The sequence below is a fragment of the Pteropus medius genome, unplaced genomic scaffold (assembly GCF_902729225.1).
Source record: "Pteropus medius unplaced genomic scaffold, Ma_sr-lr_union100, whole genome shotgun sequence".
NCBI classification, from domain to species: Eukaryota; Metazoa; Chordata; class Mammalia; order Chiroptera; family Pteropodidae; genus Pteropus; species Pteropus medius.
In genome coordinates, this window is record NW_024350921.1 from 1,602,134 (window position 1) to 1,624,495 (window position 22,362).

Genomic DNA, 22,362 nt, shown 5'->3' on the forward strand with positions numbered 1-22,362 from the left:
CTTGGTAATGGGTTTTGCTTCTTTTTCAAAACCACAACAATTTGTCATGTGGTCTTTAAAGTTTAGAAAGGATGTTTCCCTACATGCAAGGGTTTTCTTACGGTTATTACTAACTACATATTAATTGTAATAATGATCACAATAAGAATAGGGGTATATTTGTTAGTTGAGATCACAGTTACTAGGTTAGGAACTATAAAGGCCTAGTTTTAGAAAGTTTTGAAAGGAGAAAAACCTCATGGTAAAAACTGTGGTAGATGATGCATTTAAAAGGGTGTTTTGGGGAAGCTGGCATTGTTTTATTATTACAAACGGTCCCTTATTCTCAGTTTTTAAGCTTTTCCCATTTATTTCTTTTTCACCTTTTCAATGCAGCTTAACTCTGAGCGTGCTGGAGCTTGAAATCTAGTTTCCGATTCATAATAGCAACAGGGTTTGCGGAAAATGTCAACAAATCCCCCATCACCAGAGAAAGTAAGAAATGTGAAAGGTAAGTCAGGTCAGTCTCCTCGGGCTGCATGATGGAGTACGTCTGTGAATGAGGAGAGGGAAGGAAAAATCCTAGCAAAACAGATACTACAACCGAACAGTGAAAACCAGCAATGCCGACAAAACAAAAGAAAACCTCACAAAACAATAGGGAAGTAATGAAGAATTAGAGGAAGATATTGTCAATCACCTAAAATGGCACAATCATATTTTATTTAATTTCCATCATTTAATATCCAAGGGAAAATGACAGACGAGGAGTTCTTACTGGTTCGATTTTACCAGCATTAAAAAAATTCCAGCAATATCCCTGACCTTGGTTGGCCCCAATAAGTAGGTAATTGCTATAGGATCAATTCCCTCGTCATTAAACAATAGGCCCCAAACAAATGCAATATGTGCAATCAAGTGACAGTTAAGCACAGCTGAAGGTAACACAATACAAAGAAAGCATGAAGAATGATAGTCACACAAGTGCTGTGATAAATACCAGGAAAACATTTATAACCAAGGACATATAATCATGTAACTGGAATAAGCAGGAAAAATTATGGTTTAATAAGCTTCCAAACATTTTATGACATGCTTATGAGGCATAACATATAGCAAGAAAGTATTGCCGTGATTAGACAAAGATAAATATTGTTTAATGAAATCCCTGTGCTTGGAAGTATTTCACTGGGTCTTGAGAGAATTTTCATGTTAGGAAAGAGACAAGTTCCGAAGTGGGGCATAGCCAGCCCCAAAGAACAAATAAAAGAAACTATCATGGGAAGGGAGAGCTCTTTCTGTGCCTTCCTCAGCCAGTTCTGTGCAGTCCAGGGCCAGTGTGACGTTTTGAACTGGGGTCCTTTCATGTACTGAATTAAACATCAAAAAGAGGATTGCCTGTTTTTCTTCCACAATTCTTCAGACAACCTCCACATCATGGTGGGCCATAACGCAGTGGATATCCTGATACTTAAGGAATCTGACGATTATTTCTGACTCCTGGATAGGCGGCGTTATTTTTTTCTTTCTAATTTGCCCTGTTTTTTCAGTGTTATAGCAGAGAATTACACGATGCACGTGATAGCATCTGTCAGGAGAGAATGCATTCGACCTACTCCTTTTAATATTATTATCAGAATAACAATGGTGATTAATAACTGTGGACTTGGGTTTGAAAATTACTAGGGATATGACCTTGAACTTTAGTTACAACATCTGTAATAAGGGAAACATATTACCCATCTCATAGAATTAACAAAGATTAATAACACAATGAGGGTTAATCAGATAAAGTTCCTGAGGGTGTCAGCATACATATAGCATGGAGTCAAAGCACTCCAAGTGTTGGTCATGGTATTAGCAGTGTCAGCAAAAGGGACAAACTGTATCAAATACTTTCCGACGTGTGGATCCTACCTCGATGGGTAGGTACAAACAGAACTATTTGAGTTAATTAAGACACTTATAAGAAGTTTGAGAGATAGTTGCTACCTCTGATAAACCTGCATCTGACAGGAGTAGAAGACGGAACTACAGTGAAGCAGAAAGATAAAAGTTTAAGGGACGGGAAACACATTAAAAGATCAATAACAATCCAGGGCAGCATTGTAAAGTGATAAGTGAGGGTAGGAGATAATAAATGCTATCAGGGAGGAGAGGGATCGTTAAGGACTTGGGCTGCCAGGGAAACCTGGTACTAGAAATTGGGCTTGAAGCAAGACAAGAGGCGGAAAGAACATGGTGGAGAGCCTTCCACGGTGGGCCCATCCAGGCACCCCTTGTCTCAGTATCTAGAGGATTCTGTCCAGACAGTAATCCCCTGGGTACTTCCAGAGTAGAGGACTAGTATGCTATTATGTGTGAATGAATATTCGACTGGCGGGAGGGTTATTACTATTATTATTATTAATGATAATACTACTTGAAACCGCAGCCAATTTAACCCAACCATTTGGAAGAGCTACATTGCTCTATTATCCAATTGATAATTTCAGGGTTTTATTCATAGGCACAATCATAAGAAAAACAAGGAGAAGACCGTCTCTCAGTTGTGTACATATGCATAGACGTTGCCTTTTGAGAACATAATTGGGGATGGGAGTTACAAAGAAAAGATCATTAAGAGTTACAAAGAAAGAAAGAAAAAAATACCCCATTGCCTTCCTGTGCCATGTGCCAAGCCCTTGGAGGCCTGCTGGATTTCATCTGAGCTGGAGGCAGTGCCTAACCAACCAGGGCAGAAACAGGGAGGGGGGCCTCAGAGGTAGCAGGCATCAGGGCAAGGAAATAAAAGGGACATAAGGACAGAGGAAAGTGCTGGACTGAGAGAAAGCCACGAGGGAATTTTCTTCCGTTTAAACATTGGGCAAAAATAGCAAACATAGCTGCTGACAAAGACGCCCTCTATTCCTCTACCCATCCAATAAACAAAATGCCTTCAGCTAGCCAGGATCGCTGGTAATCTACAAATTAGTAGCGAAGGCCTATAGTGATGTGTGGGTTATTGACTCAGTCAATTCCTTCCACAAGTCTAAAACCGAGCAGAGGTGAAACTGGGAAGGGGGTGCAGTTTGGGTGGACATGGTAGGCCCTTCACCACTCATTCTGGAAACAAACTGTGAGGGGAGGGAGGGTATTAGACTGTCTGCAAAAGCAAAGCCATATCTATTCTGCATTGCTACTCAGAAATAGAATATCAATTTAGCAAAGGATTTCCACTGAGAAACAAACAGGTTGGTGGGTTTAACTAAACACAAAGGACAATTAGAAATATCAAAGGTTAAAACTGATTAGTAATTTTAAAAATATAAGTAGATATTCCTAAGAACTTTCTAAGAAGTAGGATAAGTAGCCATTCAAGTTTAAGTTGTGTTGATAGATAAGATGGATAAAGAGCTGATCTGCATATCTTTTGAGCCTATCTATCTATCTATCTATCTATCTATCTATCTATCTATCTATCTATCATCTATCTATGTATTTATGTTTCTAGTTTTTCTTATAATACTAGCCCTAAGCTTTTAAAGGTAGAATCTATTACACCTTAAATTTTCTTACAGAATCTACTTTAGTGCAGTGGAATGAGTATGTTTTGAATGAATACACAATTAAAAACTTTCCTTCGTAAAGAAATGATGACACAAATTCATGATTAGCACAGATAGTTAAAAATGATACAGTAGTGATGCCACATCCTCTCTTAACCATTTTCAGTAGCTTTTTGTTCTTATTCCATTTTGTCATTGGGAGGCATGAATGTCAGGTAATGTAACTGAGGTCTCCAGGCTAAGGAAGCATTATAGTGTCAACTTCTGCTTAGAAATAATAATAGCTAACACCTATATGCCAGTTTCTGTTCCAAGTGTTTTCTGAAGATTAACACATTTAAACCTCATACCAATCTCACGAAGTAGGTGCTGTTATAATTTTTGTTTTATACATAAGGAATCTGCACAGATAAGTAACTAGTCTCAGGTCCCCATGTATTCAGTAAGATGCTGGAAGTCGAAAACAGGCGTTCCAGCTTTAGAGCCTGTACACTTAGGTTTTTCTGCCTCTGAGCATCTCTCTCTTCTTTGTGTTTTATACAATTTCTTGGAAGTCTCTTTTGGTTAGCAGTGTTAAGAAGTAATCAATCCTATGTTTTGATAGTGGTAGACGATTATAACAAAACACCGAAAACCTGTCCAAATACTTGTTCTACATCATCTTACCGCAAGATGCAGAATGTTTGTTCTAACTAAGTAATCATTATATTTAAAAATATATTGCAAGTCTGGACAGACTCCCTTAAGTAAAGGGGTAGGCTTATCGGATAGTTTTATCCTTTGGTACCCCTCACACCAATGAAAGGTATGAGCAATTTCATTCTGGCAAAGTCCAACTAGGTTTCTGTAAAAATATAAGGTTGTTTGGTCAGGTAGTTTTAAATTATTTTTATAATGATTACTACAAAATAATATAAGAAGACTATATACTAAAATAATGCTTTAGAGAAGTTTAAGATGTTTAAAAGTTTAAAAAAGATTTAAGATGTTTTGAGATGTTTAAGGAGTTTAAGAGTTGAAATAAAAAAAGGAGAGAGAGGGGAAAGGAAGGAGAAATGAAGAAAGAAATTAAGAAAGAAAAAAGGAAGGAAGGAAGGAAGGAAGGAAAAGTATAAAACCTACTTTAAAAGGCACAGAAGATGTGATTCTTTCAGGCACCCAAAACAAATTGATTGTTATATTTTTAAAGTAAATTTGGCTCGAGGTCTCTAAAACCTAAGGCAAAAGGGAAAATATATAGTGAAATAATTGTATTATTATATTTAATTAATATTACACATTTTATTTTTGTATATCATATACATTATGTTTAGAAGTACTTGTATCTTCAATTCATAATCTATTAACAGAGCTAAATATACCTGAACATAGATATTCACATTCCACTTGAGTAAGTCTCTGTTTTTGTATGACAAATACAATGTAAGTCAGTCTCTGGAGGTTTCTGAATTGAATTATCTCATTGCTGATACCTTGTTATTAAAGACATCTTAGATTAAGATAAAATACCACTTGATGCTGAAAGGTAAGCTGATCAACTAATTACCTGACAAGTTTCAAAAAAGATTCCTTGAAAACAAATAGAAGGAACACTTTTGAAACTGAAATATAATTATAAAGTAATGAAGATTATGTAGCACTTAGATCCTTGAGTATTGACATTGAGCAATCAAACACGTGCCTGAGGAACGGTGTGAATTTCCCAGGCGAAATGCTTTCTCACGGCTTTTCAGTATGTCTTGTGTAGGTGGCAGTGCAGACAGGCTTATGCTGTCTGCGGAACCCATGGCATTGGGCATGCTACGCTTGCACACCGCGAACACTATCAGAGCAGCACTTGAAAAGTACTCAGCTGGTGATTGTCCAATTGACTGATATCCATGAAGCAGGAGTTGGGAAGCCCTCCCATTCTCCACATGTGAGGGGCAATGTTCTTCTTCTGAGAAGCTAATCTTATGCAGGTCAATTAATCTCTCTACACTTCAGTTTCTACTTCAGTTTTTAATTTGAAAATAAGAAAGGCCATTTCTATTTCATTTTTTCATTCATTGAACTAATATTGTCGAGGGAACTAACAGACACAAAGAAGTTCTTGCCCTTACTCTAGTATAGGAATGGATATTAAACAAGTAAGGACTTAATGTGTCCAATGACTGTTACGGATCCAAATAGAGGAAGGTCGTAGGGACCTCAAATGCTGGGACAATGGTTGCTATTATATGAAGAGTCCTTAGGGAAGACCTTACACAGAAGGGATTATTTGAACAGAGATAAGGGCATATAGATATCTAGAGGAACATTGTTCCATTCAGATAAACAGTAAGTACAAAAGCCCTGAGGTAGGTGCTTCCTTAGCATGTTGGAGGAGTAATGAGGAGGCCACTGTGTCCAGGAAAAATTGAATGAGAGGAAGCCCAGTAGAAATGACCCTGGAGAATTGAAAAGAGACCAGATCATGTAGTTAAAAGGAAACTGGTAAGGACCTCCCATTGCAGCATAACAGAGTAGCCCGTAATTCCCAGGTCCTCCTTCTTACAACTAAAACACTGGACGTGACACACCAAACAAGCACAGAAGACTCTAAAATGTGAAAGGAAGAAGATGGACTATTCAGGGACCTTCGAACATGGTGAATAGAATGGTGAGTTTCCTGGGTTTCTTTTTTGCTCTCATATATCCTGTGAAGACCTTGCAAGAGCCTCCATCGAGAACAGCTAACAGGCACAGACAGAAAAAATAAATAAATAAAAAATAAAACAAAAACTTCAAGAAAAGCCTGTCCTCTTAACCAAAAAACAGAAAATATTTAAATGGACAAGAAAAATAGACCCAAATAAATACTGTTTATAAGAAATTCTCCTGAAATTCAATGGCATAGAAACATTGAAAGTGAAAGAAAAGGGAAAAAATGTACCAAATAAACATTAATTCCAGAAAAATCAGGAGTGACTATAGTATATCAAATAAAATATATAGAAGAACAAAGAAAATTATTAGAAACAAAGAGAACATTACATTATGATAAAAAATCAGTCATAAATTCAAAATACATAGAAGAAACGAACTACCTTCTGAAAACTGCAAAATACCAAAACCCTACCATAATGAAATAGATAACCTGTATATGTCTATAATTATTAAAGAAATCATATCTTTAATTAAAAAAATCTTCTGTAAAAGAAACCTCCAGGACTACATAATATCATTGGAGAATTTTACTAAACATTAAAAAAGTTAATACCAGTGTTATACAATTTCTTCCAGAAAATAGAAAAGGGGATATTTTTCGATTCATATTTTTAGGCAATTATTATCCTGCTACCCAAATTAAATGAAGATAGTAAAAAAATGAAAAAAGAAAAAATACTACAGATGAATATCTCTCATATTTAGATGTACAAATCTTTAACAAAATTTTAGCATATCAAATCTAGCAATGTATAATAAGAATTATAAAATATGACTAAATGAGATTGATTCCAGGTATGTGATCAATCACTAAATCAAGACTGGTTGTTCAACATGTGGAAATCAATGTAATCCATAATATAAATAGATGACAGAAGGAAAATTATATAATCATATCAACTGATGTGCAAGAGCATTTGAAAAAAATCCAGCACAGATTCATAAACAAACAAAACCACAAAAGCTCTCAGTAAAGAGAAACAGAAGACACTTCCTCAACTTGATAATGATCATCTACCAAAAACCTCTATATCTAACATTATAATTAATAGTGAAAAGATTTTCCCCTAAAATTGGAAACTATGGAAAGACACAAACTCTAACTACTCATATTCAATATCTAGAAGTTCTAGCAATTGCAATGAGACAAGAAAAAGAAACAAAAGTCATACGTATTAGGAAGATTTAAAATTGTCCCTATTTGAAGATAATTGTCTACATAAAAAATCAGAAGAAATCAAAAAAAGAAGCTGCCTAAAACAAAAACAAAACAAAGCAAAACAAAAAACCTTCCATATCTAATTACTGACTTCAGTGATATCTCTGTGGATAAGACTAGCACACAAAATTTAATCACTTTTCTATAAACAATGAATGTGTAGAAAGCAAAATTAAAAACATAATCACATTTACAAATACAGATAATTAAATGCTAGGTATAAACTTAAAAAACATGTTTAAGATCTGTACACTAAAAATACAAAATGTTGAGAAAGGAATCAAAAAACACATTAAAAGATGTTCCACATCATTAGTCATTAGGGAAATGAAAATTAAAACTGCAATGAGACATCAGAATGGCTAAAATAAAAATGTAGTGACAACACCAAATGCTGGTGAAGTCAAAGAGAAATTGAATCACTCATATATTCCTGATGGCAATGCACAATAGTACAGCCACTCTGGAACAGAGTTTGGAAAGTTTCTTACAAAAGTAAGTATGCAACTATCCCAAGACCTGGCAATTGCACTCTTATGTATTCATCCCAAATAAATGAACACTTATGTTCACACAAAAATCTGTATATGAATATGGATATCAGCTTTATTCATTATAGTCTCAAACTGAAAATAACCCAGATTCAATGGGTAAATTATAAGTAAGTTGTGCTACATCCATATCAATAAAATTTTGAATTAACTACTGCTTCATGCAAAAACTTGGAGGAATATCCAGGGAATTATAATACTAAATGAAAAAAATCCCAAATGGCTACATACTGAATAATTTCATTTTTACATCATTTATTTAAATGGCAAAAATTATAAAAATGAGGAAGAGATTGCTGACTGGCAGGGATTAGTAAAAGAGGGAATTGGGACAGACAGTTACGTGTGGCTACAAAAGGCCAACACAAAGGATTCTTGTGGTGATGGAAATGTACTGTATTGATGCTGTAGTTTTTGCAAAATTACTATTGAAAGAAACTGGGTAAAAGGTACAGGACATCTCTATTATTTCTTAAAATTGCATGTGAATCTACAATGATATCAGTGTGAAAATCTCAATTAAAAAATGAAAATGGACAATCTTTATTCTTTGTACAATGGAATGTTGCTCACTGCTATTCCACTGAGGAGAGAAGTGGCATATTCTGACTTAGATTTTAAAACAATCACTTTGGTTTCTGCACAGGGCAATTGTGGAAGTAAGAAGTCTAAGAAAGAAGGTGTGGCAAAAATCCAAGGAACAGGTGAGGTTGGCTTAAACCAGTGATGTAGTAGTAGATGTAGACGAATTGTTCAGATTCTAGATCTTTGAAGAGAAGACTGCCAACAATGGCCAATGGTTTAGATTTGGGATGCTAGCCTCCCATATTTCTGGCTCAAGGCTCACATCTAATCACCTCTCCATGTACATTCTCTTTTAATTTCACCTAGTGCATCTAACTTGTGCACCTTGACGTTGAACATTTGAAGTTCTCTCTATGCTTTTTTCTTCTGACTAATCTCTACCCTTTAAGTGTCAGACGCACGTAAGTTTTTAGGGGGATGTCTACTCAACAATTTAGTATTTATGAGGACATCTTAGAATTGTTTTGCCCAGGCACTAACATGAGAAATGGGTCAAAGTTTCTGATTTAGATAGGGAAGGATAACAGTAGTTAATAATAGTATAATGCTTAGTTTTCATGGAGTCTTTCCTATGTTCCAGACACTGTGCTAATTAGACTTTACATATTTACTTATAATATATCATTCAATTCTCAAAATAGAAAGAATGACATAAGTAAATTTTTCCAGTTAAGAAATCAAAATAGATAACAGCGATGTTTTGAGTGTTAACCTCCTTTTCTAATTAGAAAACACTTAATAACGTCAGTTTCATTGGGGGGGCAATTCTTGTGTTTCAAGAATTTACCAGATTTGATTGCCAAATGTCACACAAAAGCAAAGGAATTTGAGAGGATGAGATGTAGCAGATAAAGTGCTTCATATGTATTATTGCATTCAATCTTTAAAACAAATTTAGAAAATATAGAAAGAAATCTAACTATGGATGGTGAATACACAATGCAATATGTATACAATTCAATAGTAAGGCATATATATAATTGTACACCTGAAACTGACTGGATTTCATTAACCTATGTCACCATGATAAAAATAAATTTAAAAAAATTAAAAACAAATAAAACAAATTTATAAAGTGAGTACTACTACTTCGACTTTACAGAGAGGTGAACTGAGTCCTAGACAAGCTAAATAATTCTCCTAAGGTGACAAAGCTAATAAGTGATAGAGCGAGCAGCAGGACCTCATTAACTCCTAAGCCAGTGGGCTTGATGACCAGCATATCTCAGCCTACTGCATCAGCCTCACCACTGCCTCTCTCCCCATTCTCTATGCCTTAGGATGGAGTTCTTTCTTCTTAGGTGTGTCTTTTCATTCATTCATTCATTCATTTATTTATTTATTTTTGCATTGTTTATGTCAGTGTCTACTTGCAACAACCTTCCTTTTAGCCCTTTAATATTTGATTCATCCTTGTGAGCAATCTGGTATAGATTCCTCCTTATGCACATTCTCATGTAGGTAGCTAGATCACTAACTAGCTCTACACTTAGTGATCTTTACTTGGATGAATAGCAACTTTTGAAAACTGATTGAACACCAATATTTATGCATTTTCTATTACAACATATTGTTATCTACTTCAACACAAGCCCTCAAAAACCTCTGTAGTCTTCAAGGACATGTTGGTAAACAAATCTTTGCTTGTTTGCACTGGTCCAGAAGACTATCTGGAAATTTCCAAGTGAGGAAATGAGGCACTTGCCTCTCTTTGATGACATCTCATCCTCTCAAATTCCTTTGCTTTTGTGTGACATTTGGCAATCAAATCTGGTTTGTCTCCACTGCAGCTTATGAAGATTCGTCTTTGTACTCAAATAACACTAACAGGCAAAGGACAATTAAGACTTTGTTGATGTTGACATGTGTATCTTTCAGATCTCAACCATACAAACAAAAGAACCTCAGAAAAACTGTTTTACTTCTTTGGAAACAGTTAAGTTTAGTGCACTCAGTATCTCCCTCTCTCTCCATAGATACGCATTTGCTCATTTAATGGGCTAAGGTTCAGATTATAAACTCAGTTAGGTACCTTCCAACCACTGTTAACCCTGCCTGCAAGCTGCAGAGGTTTCATAGATGACCAGCACCTTTTCAGAAAGTCTTTTATCATAGCCAGCTGGAGCCTGGGTATACAGTAATTTGGTTTAATCTATCAAATATATCCCCCTTTAAAAATTTTTCCTGAAGAAAATAAGCAGCAAACTTTACTCAAGGGAAGATATCACGATAGATGGAGGACCACTGCAACTGTTTTTTTTTTTGTTGTTGTTTGTTTGTTTTTAGTAAAGGAGAGATTGTATCTACCTCTAACTACAATAAGGAGAAGTCCAAATTTACAGCCTAGTAGCAGGGTGTGTGTGTGTCAGGGGGCAGTGGGGCCTGGCCAGTGGATGGAAATTTTCCAAGAAGAAACATCAAGGGGATAAGGGAGATTCTGGCTAGGCCAGATGATGGAGGATGAGAAATCAGATCAAATATCAAGGGTGATCAGACAGTAAAGACAGGAGATTCTGGTAAATGGACTAAGCAGTATTTTTGCTAAAGTTAGACAATGCACAGCCCCCAAATCAGGACCCTACTTGAGAAGAGAATTCAGAAGAGCTTAAAGAGAGTTGGGCCAAGGAGAATGTCCTTATCACGCTTAATCAAAAAGAATCGCAGAGAGAAGCATTCTGGGGCTCTCCCGGACTGCTGCATTCTAGCCAGTGTATCTGGAGAGGATTTCTTTATCCACATCTGCAGGATCTGTGAATTGAAGCCAACCCCTCGCACATAGGGAGACCAAGTATTTTCATGCACGTGTACGTTTGCCCAAGCTGTGAAATCTGTCTGCGTACCACTGAGTACCTTTCAGGGGGAAACATGTCTACGGAAAATACGTGAACAAAATCTTGTTTTCCTCCTAACAGCCTGTGATCATTTCCTCAGCTGGTGTGCCTCTGAGCGTGAATGACGCGGGAGACAAATGGTTCTCTTCAATGGCTATTTCATGTGAGAACAATTCCATCCTCAAACTTCCTGCTGATATTATGTGCTATTGTCACATCATCTGCCAAGCCATTCACCTCTTTCACAAAGTGAATGTCTTCAAAGAGCCTTTAGAAATGACTAAGTTCCAGGATTGGCAGCTTTAGATAACTAAAGCACAGGTAAATGATGTCTGCGATGTGCTAACTTATCCACACACTAGTCACATGCCTAAAATAAAATGAGAAGACAAATACAGCATGTTTTCATGCTCAAGAACAATGAATATTGTAAAAGAGTATTGTTTCAGGAAAGCTGCAGATCTAGTTTGGCCACAGACAGCAAGATGTAGGAAAGAATCTTCTAGACCAGAGACTTACATAATACTTGTTCTTGGTATTATAGTAATATTCACCCAGATTTTCTTTTTCCTTTTGCTTAAAATTACAACATTGGTTTATGGTAGCAAAACTATTTGTTGAGAATAGATAAATCCATACTAGTCAGAGAAAACTAGGAAGGCTTTAACATTTAAGACTAGAAATGTACAATAACACATGAATGCTGTCTGTGACATTTTTGTACGTAAACTTTTAATTCCTCTCTGTGGATTATGTGACCGATATCAGGTCATTAACATTTAACTGCTTTTTTTAAAAAAATTACTTTTTATTTAATGAATTTAAATCTTTTTTTTTTTTTACCCCTGGCCATGATGTGATATTCTAGGGTGTATTTATAAACAACGTGGGCTCAGTTTACTTCCCTCGGCAGAAGAATTACACCCATAATTGATGAAGGGCTTCACGTGAGAGTGGAATAAGCCATGTCCTCAAAATGAAAATTATTTGTTCAAACTATTGAGAGAATAATGGTGATTTTTCTAGAATTTGAACTTATGTTCTCAATCAAACACTGATTTCTCCTCCTAGGCAGAAGGAGGTAGTTTTGTGCAAGGAACAGTTTTTGAGATCTTTATTTTGCAGCCTGGGAAAGTCCAGCATTGCTTTAACTCACTGTCATCTTTGCTTTTTCTCATGCTCATTCAGTTCCTGTTCAGGACGAAGGTCAGGCTCACTTCTGTGTGTAAGGTTGCATGTTGGGGCGGGGGAGTTTGCAATCTGCCCCCTGACTGTTCTGATTTCAAGAGCTATTGTTTTAGTGGATAGTGGTAATGCAAACAATGCATTCAGTCATCTGGCAGAGAAGAGTCAAGAATTTATATTACTAAAGGAGCAGAGAATAGCTCACAAAAAATCAGTCATCTAACCAACATTTAGCACTGTTACTTTTTTATTTTTTTAATGATGGCTACCTGGTGAAAAATATTGGTGATAACATATCACATAATAAGTGTAATCTTTAAATGCTCTCTGATATTTCTCTCGGGCTTAAAACAGATTGCTTTTCTTAGAGAATGTCTGAAAAGGTTGAAGGCTCTCTCAGGAAAAATACTTACAGATGCCGATTATGTTAAAAAAAAATAAGCACATAACCTGGACTGAAGATGATTATGGCAGCTATTGTTAAAAACTGGATTGATACCCTTTCTAACCGAATTCCACAGTTATATTTTAAAAATGTAATCTGAGTATCTTAGTTTTAAACAAGCGTGATCAAAAATGGATTTCAGATAAAGAATCAAATGTAAAAATTTAAAGCCACATCATCAGTATCATCAGCACTGAAACTAAAAAAAAAATTAATTAATTTTAGAACCAGCAAGGGGTTCCTAAGTATTAAAGTGATGACAGAAATAAGAAAATTGTTGTTGTATTTGATTAAAAAAATAAACGTTTCTTTATACCAAAACATTTCATAGGCAAATGTAAGTGACAAATTAAAATTTGGGCCATATTCATGACATGTAGAAATAAAGACTAAACTTTGTGTAAATCAATTAAAAAGTCACTAATACTTGAGAGAGAAGTATATAGACCAGTAATTCTGTTCATTCTTTTCTTGATCTAAGTAACGTCATTTGGTCTAATGCATACTCAATATCTTACTGGCTTTAAACACACATTTCCCAAAACAAGCTGCTCCTTCTTCCTCACTCTTAAACATCTCAGCACCAGGGTGCTAGTGCTGGGTTTTCCTCAACAGACAGAAATAAAAGTCAGAAATGTCACTCAGACACGTGAACACACATTAATTTGTTCCATGTCACATTTTCGCAAGTGATTTTCTAAGTGTTTCAGCTTCACAAATAATCTCATTTTATTTTATTTTTTTTAAGAAGGTTTTTTACACATATGTTGTCAGGATTACTCATACTGACTAGTGGAATGCCGTGTTTCCCTCATAAATTTATACCAACTGTGAAATAGTTGCCTTTGGCCAAAGAATCTCCATCCTTTCCTCTGGAAATATGCAGAGCCCCCTTCCTGGTGCTATTGAGCTTCTCAGTAAGTTCCCTGTCTTTCCAAACCCTTCCATCGTACATAACTTAGCAGGCACCAGAAAAAAAGACACAGATGCATTTATTTCACATCAAATAATATTACATGCCATTCTCTGTAGAAGGCAGCCTTGACTCATCTTGAGATTGCTTGCTTCCATTTACTGGCAGCTTCCTCCAGATAGCATTGCTATTATTCACCCGATTTTCACCATTATTTTCCTTCCTGTGTCTGCCGGGGATCTGTTTCTAGCCTTTACCCTCTCTACTTCCAGGAAGCCAACTTGATTTCAATTCTCTCTACGAAGTCATTGGAAATTGCTCACTCATAGCAGCAGCTGGGGGCACAGAGCAACACAAGGAATCAGCCAAGAATATATGAGCACATTATCACTGATACCAGCATGTGAGTACATCCCCTGGCTAAGTGGTTTGCAAGAGCCTACTTAAAATGATTACTTAAAAGATATAAACTACAAGATTTAGCTACTGCACACTCAGCTTTCTAAAATAATAATTATTATTTTGTATACATAAAAGAATGGAGAAAGAGTATTCTCCTCCTGAGAACAGTAGAGTAAAATTTTCCTGTTAAGTCTTGAGCTTAAATGACTATAACATTTATTTGCATGCTTGCACTAAGAAGCTGAATATATAATACTTAAACAGTGGCCTCACTATAACACAGGTCAGGCTCAATACAGCCAGTTTCTACCATTTAGGTTTAACTACTCTTTCCCAAGACATATCTGGCGTGTAAAGTAGTGGATTCCGACACATGATCTATCCACACAGGTTCCTAGATTTTAAACCCACAGCTGGGGGTTAAGAGCGTGGAAACCTGGAACCAATTCATCTAAGTGTATAAGCCAGTTCTACCATTTACCAACTATGTCACTGTGAGCAAGTTGTTACTCCACGGTGTCCCTCCATTACCTCATCTTTAAAATGAAGACCATGATATTACCTACGTCATATGATTGTTTCAAGGATTAAATGAGAGAACACATAAACAAGCATTGAGAACAGTGTCTGGTATACAGTAAAGTCTCCCATCATAACTGTCATGTCTTTGTTGTCATCACTATCACCATCATTTCCCTTTTCCTATTGGCTGACATTAGACTCTTCTCCTTAATGAGCTTTGTAAAATGGTGAAGGAGAAACTCTGAAACCCTGGCCCTTTTCTGTGGGTTGCTAATGGGCAAACGTCCAAACTCAACAGCAAGTGCCAGCTTTATAGACACTGTGGGAATGTCCCAGTTTTAACTAAGGGTCCAGTAGTTCCCCTTATCACTTTCAGAGGTTTCAGTTTCCCACGGCCAACCACAGTCCAAAAATATTAAATGGAAAATTCCAGCAATAAGCAGTTCATAAATTTTAAACTATATGTCATTCTGAGTAGCGTAATGAAGTCTCACATCATCCCACTCCATCCCGCCCAGGATGTGGATCATCCCTTTGTCCAGCGTCTCCACACTGTGAATGCTCCCTGCCTGTTGGTCACTCAATAGCCTTGGTTTCCAGATCGACTGTCTCAGTAGTGCGGTGTTTGTGTTTAAGTCAACCTTATTTTACTTACTAATGTCCCCAAAGTGCAAGAACAGTGATGCTGTCAATTTGGATACGACAAGAGAAGCCGTTAGGCATTTCCTTAAAGTGAAAAGGTGAGTACAGTACAAGGAGGTATTTGAGAGAGACCACATTCGCGTAACTTTTTCTTATAGTATATCATTATTATTATTCTATTTTATTGTTAGTTATTGGTGTTAATCTCTTACTGTGCTTAATTTATAAGTTAAACATTATCATAAGTTTTGTATATATAGGAAAAAACAGTATCTGTAGGGCTCGGTACTGTCTGCAGTTTCACGCATCCACTGGGGGTCTTGGACGGTATCCTCCATGGATGCAGGGGGACACTGCCCTGTTCCTCTGTATGGCTGACAATGCTGTCTGCTGGTACTGCTGCCTTGCTCAGCAGCCAGGCCGTGCTCCTGAGGGGATTCAAGTGCTAGGGGGCAGTTTTGCTTTCTATGCTATTTAAAAAAATGAATAAGCAACGTGTTTAAGTAATTTCACTGAGGAAGCCTGTAGAATAATAGTCATGATTGCTATAACTATAGAGGTATATTTGCTGTGTACTTTCTCCATTCTAGGCACTTTCCTGAATGCTTTACATAAATTTTCTTAAATAATCCTTGTAACAAGTCTATAAGACAGATATTATTATTGCTGACATTTTATGGGTGAGGAAACTAAGGAAAGTTAGATAAGTTACTCGAGGACAAATAGCTATTAATTAAATGTCAGAACCAGGGAAAAAACACACAGATCACTCTCAAATCAGGATGTGACTACAATGCCGTATGCGAAACCCAGTCTGTATGATGGCATTCTAAGTTTTACAGAGTCTTTACCCTCTGCAGTTTTCCAGGAACACTAGTTAGGAAGACACTTATACCTGAGACGGTTTGGTGACTGACATTATTTTCTCTTTCTCAGGATGATCCTAGATTTGTGGAAGTTCTGAACACGCATAATTTCAGTTATACCCAGTCCTGCCAAAATGCCCTATAAAGTGGCTGTACTGTATTAGAATTCTGTTAGTCACGTCCGAGTGTCTCGTATCTCTACAACTTCACCAACACTTGATGTTGTCGGAGTTAGTTATTGTTTGTTTTGCTAGTACCTCAGTATCCCTTTCTTTTATATCAAACCTATTCTACTTCTTTTAACCAGTATGTGTCCTTCTTTTGCTCAAATCTTGTCTTCCTCTTTATAATAATAGCACGCATAATTAGAACTAATATTTCCTGAAAAATAGGAAAACAAGCTAAGCTCCAAATGCTTATAATCCTGTAAGAATCTTAGGGTTTTATTTATCATCTGCATTAGGTGTTTTTCTCATTAGATGACAAACTCTGAATGGACAGATAATAATAATAATAATAATAATAATAATAATAATAATAAAAACCTAGAGAAAATTTGTCTCCATCACTGTCCTAGAGACGTTTAATGAAATCCTGTAATGCCTTGGAGGCAGTTAGAATAAAATCATATTTGAGTCCCCTATTCCCCTTTCTGTTTATTTCCATGGACCTCTGGGATGAGTATTTGTCTTCTGGCCGGTGGACTTTTCTGTGTTAATATCAGTGCAACTTTTTCACCTCTGTCTTTATCTGAAGGGTGGGGTTTAAGATCCAGACAACAACTAAGTAATAGAAAAGAAAGTTTATACGTGTCCATGGGAACTCCCTCTTTCTTTATTATGTGCTGTTGATTGAATTCTTTCTACTTTTGTATTTTCTAATTTCCCAACTTTACTCCAAAATTCGTTCTGAGGTGATGCTTGTGAAATTCTGGTTTTCAAATCTCTGCCACTACTCTCCTTCACAGAAATATATCGAGAAAGTAGTTCACAAGGTGTATCCCAAATTCACTGTGTGGTATAATTAAAATACTTTCCGATGGCTCACCTTAAAATACTACATGACTTCTATGTCCTTAGAGTGACTTGGAGGTATCCCAAAGGAAGATGCCTATACTGATTACCTCTAAAGACCTCTTCAGCTCTCTAGCCCACAGATTCCACAAAGCAAGGAACTCAAAAGGAAAGCCGAGTTCTCCACTAGATCCTGAAGCTGACCAGGAAGCCTCTTGGGGAGCCTGCTCCTCCTCTTCTGTTACCCAGGGACCTCGTGCCGGCCTGGCCCACTCTGATGTGAACATCGTTTTTCATGTCTTCTTCCCTCTCTTTCCTTCTTTTCCAACCATGGGAGCTCAGCAATCTTCACGTTCCTGCTGTAGTAAGCACAAGGCTTTCAAGAAAAAAAAAAAAGATAACAATCCATTAACAAAAGAATTGTGGCCTCTGCTATCGAAATAATATAAAGTTATGTGACCAGTTCAGAAAATAAAAAACATTAGCACTTGGACATTGAATAAGTGTCATCTGTTCCCCAAAAAACGTTACTTTGGAAGCTCGAGGATGCCTTCAAAATTTGATGCTAACTCTGTCAAAACCTGAAGCACATTATTCTCAGAAAAGACATTTTTGAAGAGAGGAGCAGTTTTGGGAAATAGCTCAAATTCATTTAAAGTCATATATAGTGATTAAGGTGGGTGATTTGGTGAGAAATTAAAAATGAGAGATTAAGTCCAAGAAGCAAGATGGGGGTATAAAATTGAACACAGAAGAAAATAGAGTTCTTTTCTTCTTCACGAAATACAAACCAACCATTTGGATTCCGTGTGTGTGTGTGCTTGCGCGCGCACATGTGTGTGTGTGTGTGTGTGTGAAGTTAATGGTTGGAAATACGGCTCAGTATGGCCATTCAATATGTGTTCTAGAGAGACATCTCACTCAGTTCCATCTTCTCATGTTTTTGCAACGTGGTAGGTGGCTTTTACCTCTCCAATAGTGCAGGTTCCTTGAGATAAGATCTAGTCTGTTTAGTATCACGTTACTGTACTCATGGCTCAACCTGCTGCCTTGCGTACCACGTATACTTATGTAGATTTCATCTAAATGATCACATGGTTGAATGCATAGTGTGTGCCTCTTGTCTTTCTAATTCTGGCTCTATGTGTTGGTCTGGGTTTCTGTGTACACTTCTCATTCACACCGTCTGATCACCTAGAATGCTCATTTTTATGTTTTCTATTCTATGTGAGCCCCATTTTTCCTTTGCTGAATTATGCTCTTAAGCCTATTCTCCAAGGGACACGGGAGACATGTCTCAATATGCTTTTCCTGTTATATATATGACCATTCTGGAGAAAACAAATAGAATTTGGTGACTGATTGGATCAGGGAGTGACTTCTCACATCTCAGGTCTTTAGAACAATTGATTTCTTCACTATTCATTGTGTAATTAAACACGTACCACCTTAGGGAGACTATGCAACTAGACAGAGTCTGATGCTTTGAAGTCATGCTTTCTGTAAGTGTTCGTCACGATCCTTCCACCCTCACCTGGTCAGCACTTCCTTACATCGTACTCTTGTGGGCATTACCCAATAATGGGTAAAAGTACTGCCTTTGAAATAAAATATACTTAAGTGTTAGATATTAGATCCATCTCTTCCTAATTGTCAAGTTTCTTGATCTAGTTAGGCTTCAGTCTCCTTTTCAAATTCAATCAAATAATATCTACTTTATAGGGATGCCCTACTGTTTGGAATGAAACCATTCTTATAAAAGGGTATCTAGCACATTAGGCACTTCATACTTAAATATATTACTCAATACATTATAATCATAATGATTCTTTTTCTGTAAAACAAATAATTCAAATCTCCATGATTTTCCAATGTCTCTCTCTGAGTAGTAGATGGTCTTCCTATTGTACAGAGAAAAAAAAGATTTTGTGAAGAAATTTTCAAAAATTTTATTTACCTAACTTACAAAATTACTTGTGTTCACACAAATCATTCATCTCTCTGTCCCTCTTTTTGCCACGTAGAAGACTGGAGCAGTTTTTTAAGAACCGGATCTCTGAATCCCTTCCTTGCTGTGTCCCCAGAAACCTATGTATATTATTTATATTTGTTATTCTTCCTCTCTTCTCATTATCATTTAAACAAATGCAGTATCTTTCCTGTCTTAAAGAAGTCTCAATTCGACCCTATTTTCCCTTTCTTTCTTTTTCAAAGTCTAACATTTTGAAAGAGTTACCTACTCTTTATTCTCTACTTTCTTACTTCTCACCTGTGCCTTACCCCACTACCATCAACCATGTCCCGTCTTCGCTGTCTTGAAACTGCTCTCACACCATTCACTGAAGACTGTGGCTCAAGGAAGTAGCCATAATTGAATAGCAAAAACCGTGAAGCCAGAGACTTGGCAATGAATTCTGTCTCCAACATTTGCTAGCTCTGTAATCTTGGGAGACTTACTTAAATTCTCTAGGCTTTAGTGTCCTGATCTATAAAACAAGAAAAAAATTACCTTATAGGTTTGTTCTGAAGAGTACTGAGTTAATATGTGTGAAATACTTAGAACAGGAGTCAGGAAACCTAAGCCAGCCTATTGTCTGTTTTTGTAAATAAAATTTTATTGGAACACAGTGGCCCTCACTCCTTTGTGTGTTGTTAATGACTGCTTTTGCACTTTAAGGACTAAGCTGGAGTACTTGTGACAGAGACCATATAGCTCACAAAGCCTAAAATACTTATTATTTGGCCTTTTATGGAAAAGTCTGCTAAACCCTGGCTTAGGACATGTCTGATACATAATAAGTACTGAGAAATATTAGATAATAGTATATAACTCAAAGGTTGGTGACACTTGCTCCTTCTGGCCAGATCTCTTATCTTCACAACACCATGATCTTTTGACTTTTCCATCACCTTCCTGTTCTTAGCTTCCTTAAGGATTTTTCATCTTCTTTTCTTCTAGCTGTCTTAAAGTCGATAGGATCACTTGCCACTCCTCTTATCTTCATTCCACTCATTTTTACGGAATTCATTAATTCTCCTACTCAATCTTGTCTATGCTCATGACTTTGGGTATCTTTATGCTGAATATTGCCAAATATCTGCCTACAGTCTAAATCTTTCTCTAAGCTTTTAGACTTATTTATCTGAACTATTTCTTGGGCATCTCCGCTTGGGTAAACTTCACATTCCAAAACCCAAATTTAACCCCTGGTCTTCCTTACCTGGTTCCTCCATTCACTCTAATGAGGGGCCTGCCACATACTTTCATTGCCTACCCCCGTCCAACTATTTGCATTGCCTGGAGAGTAATATTTCTAAACCATAAATTTATGTGACTCCTGTGGTTCCCCATAACTCTTAGGTTAAAAAATATAAATTGCTTTAGCAAGGGTGTTGGTTTTCAACACCCTTTTCTCTCTCTTTTTTAATTCCCAGTTATAATGACACTCAAAAATGTCATTTTCCCTCTTGTTTCTGGGGCATGCCCTGCAGTAGCCTGTGTCCTGCCTTCTAATAACAGGCTTCCTTCCACTTCTTATCCACTATCTCAGGTCAGTTTGGCTAGTTATCTTTTAGAGAATCAATCTCATCTCCTTACTGACAGAGCCCTGATTTTGTTTATGGTTGCAAATGTCCAACTTGAAACAGAATGAAACAAAACAAGCAAGCAAACACAAATTAAGAGTGGCATATGATATATAAGTGGACATATGCTTATGATTTCTGTGAAAGTTTTGTTTTCCTGATGCAGTTGCCATGCTGTTTCTTCTTGCCTCGGGTACGAACAAAATGCTTGGAGTACAGCAACCATCTTGCCTTTCTTTACCACTAGATCGGGAATATTGACCAAGAAACATTTCTAAAAGTTGAACAGTGGATAAAGATTTTGAAATCTTTACTCACGACTTTCTAAATGATTCTAAGTTTCACATAGGAACCCCCCATTACCCCCATCCTAAAACATAAGTACAGTAAAATGCATGTTATTTTACAAAAATGTTGGTAGCCTGCCACCCACTATTTATTTTTAAAACCAGGGATTAGCAATTTTCAATTTCATTAGCAGATACTATGGTGACAATAATTGTTTTTTTTATTAAGCACCATTCTATGTATATTATCACATTTAATTGTTATAATAATTTCGTTCTACAGATAAGGAGACTGAGACTAAGGAAAATAAAATTATTTGTCCAAATATATTTAATTTGTAATTACTGGAGTTAGGACTTAAAAATGGAGACTTAATATTTCTGAGCCCCAGACCTATGGCATGAACTATGATCCTATACTGACTTCTGGGCTTGTCACAGCGGCAAGCCTAAACATCATCTTACTTAACATTTGTCTTGCCTTACATCTTTGTGTTGTAAATAATGTTTTTGTGAATGCCCCATTCTATGCTTCTGAATATAGCACACATGTGTTAAATAAAAATCTATTGGTTCATTTATTCTAGAGCAAGATTATATCCTGCACCAGTCTTTACACCCAACCAATGTGAGTGGAAATGGCCTGGTATTACAAAAAACACTGTATTCACTGGTTTTTGGCAACATCTCTGAATCATTCCCTCTCTCTTACATTCTGTTCAGCTTGTAGATACTGCTTTTTTTTTTTTTTTTTTTTTTTTGGCTGAATCAACATGTGAACCTCATTTTGCAGGATTTGTTAAAAATATAATTAAAATGTTGTATAAAGGTTTAGGCCAAATTGGCCCAGATCCTAGAACACACTCTAAGGAAAACCTCAAGGAATATAGGTTCATAGAAAAGGCTTGCTCTCTGGGATTCCCTCCCACTTGCTTTAACCTGATATTTTGCTTATTCTGCTATGAGATTCCTCAGAGGAGTGAAACAGTAGCTTGCCTCATTAAGACTCATCATTTACAAGATGTTGACAAATGTTGGCATTTATCCTGTTAACATAATAAATGTGAGAAAAATGACCATTTGGCATAGATAGTTCCATGC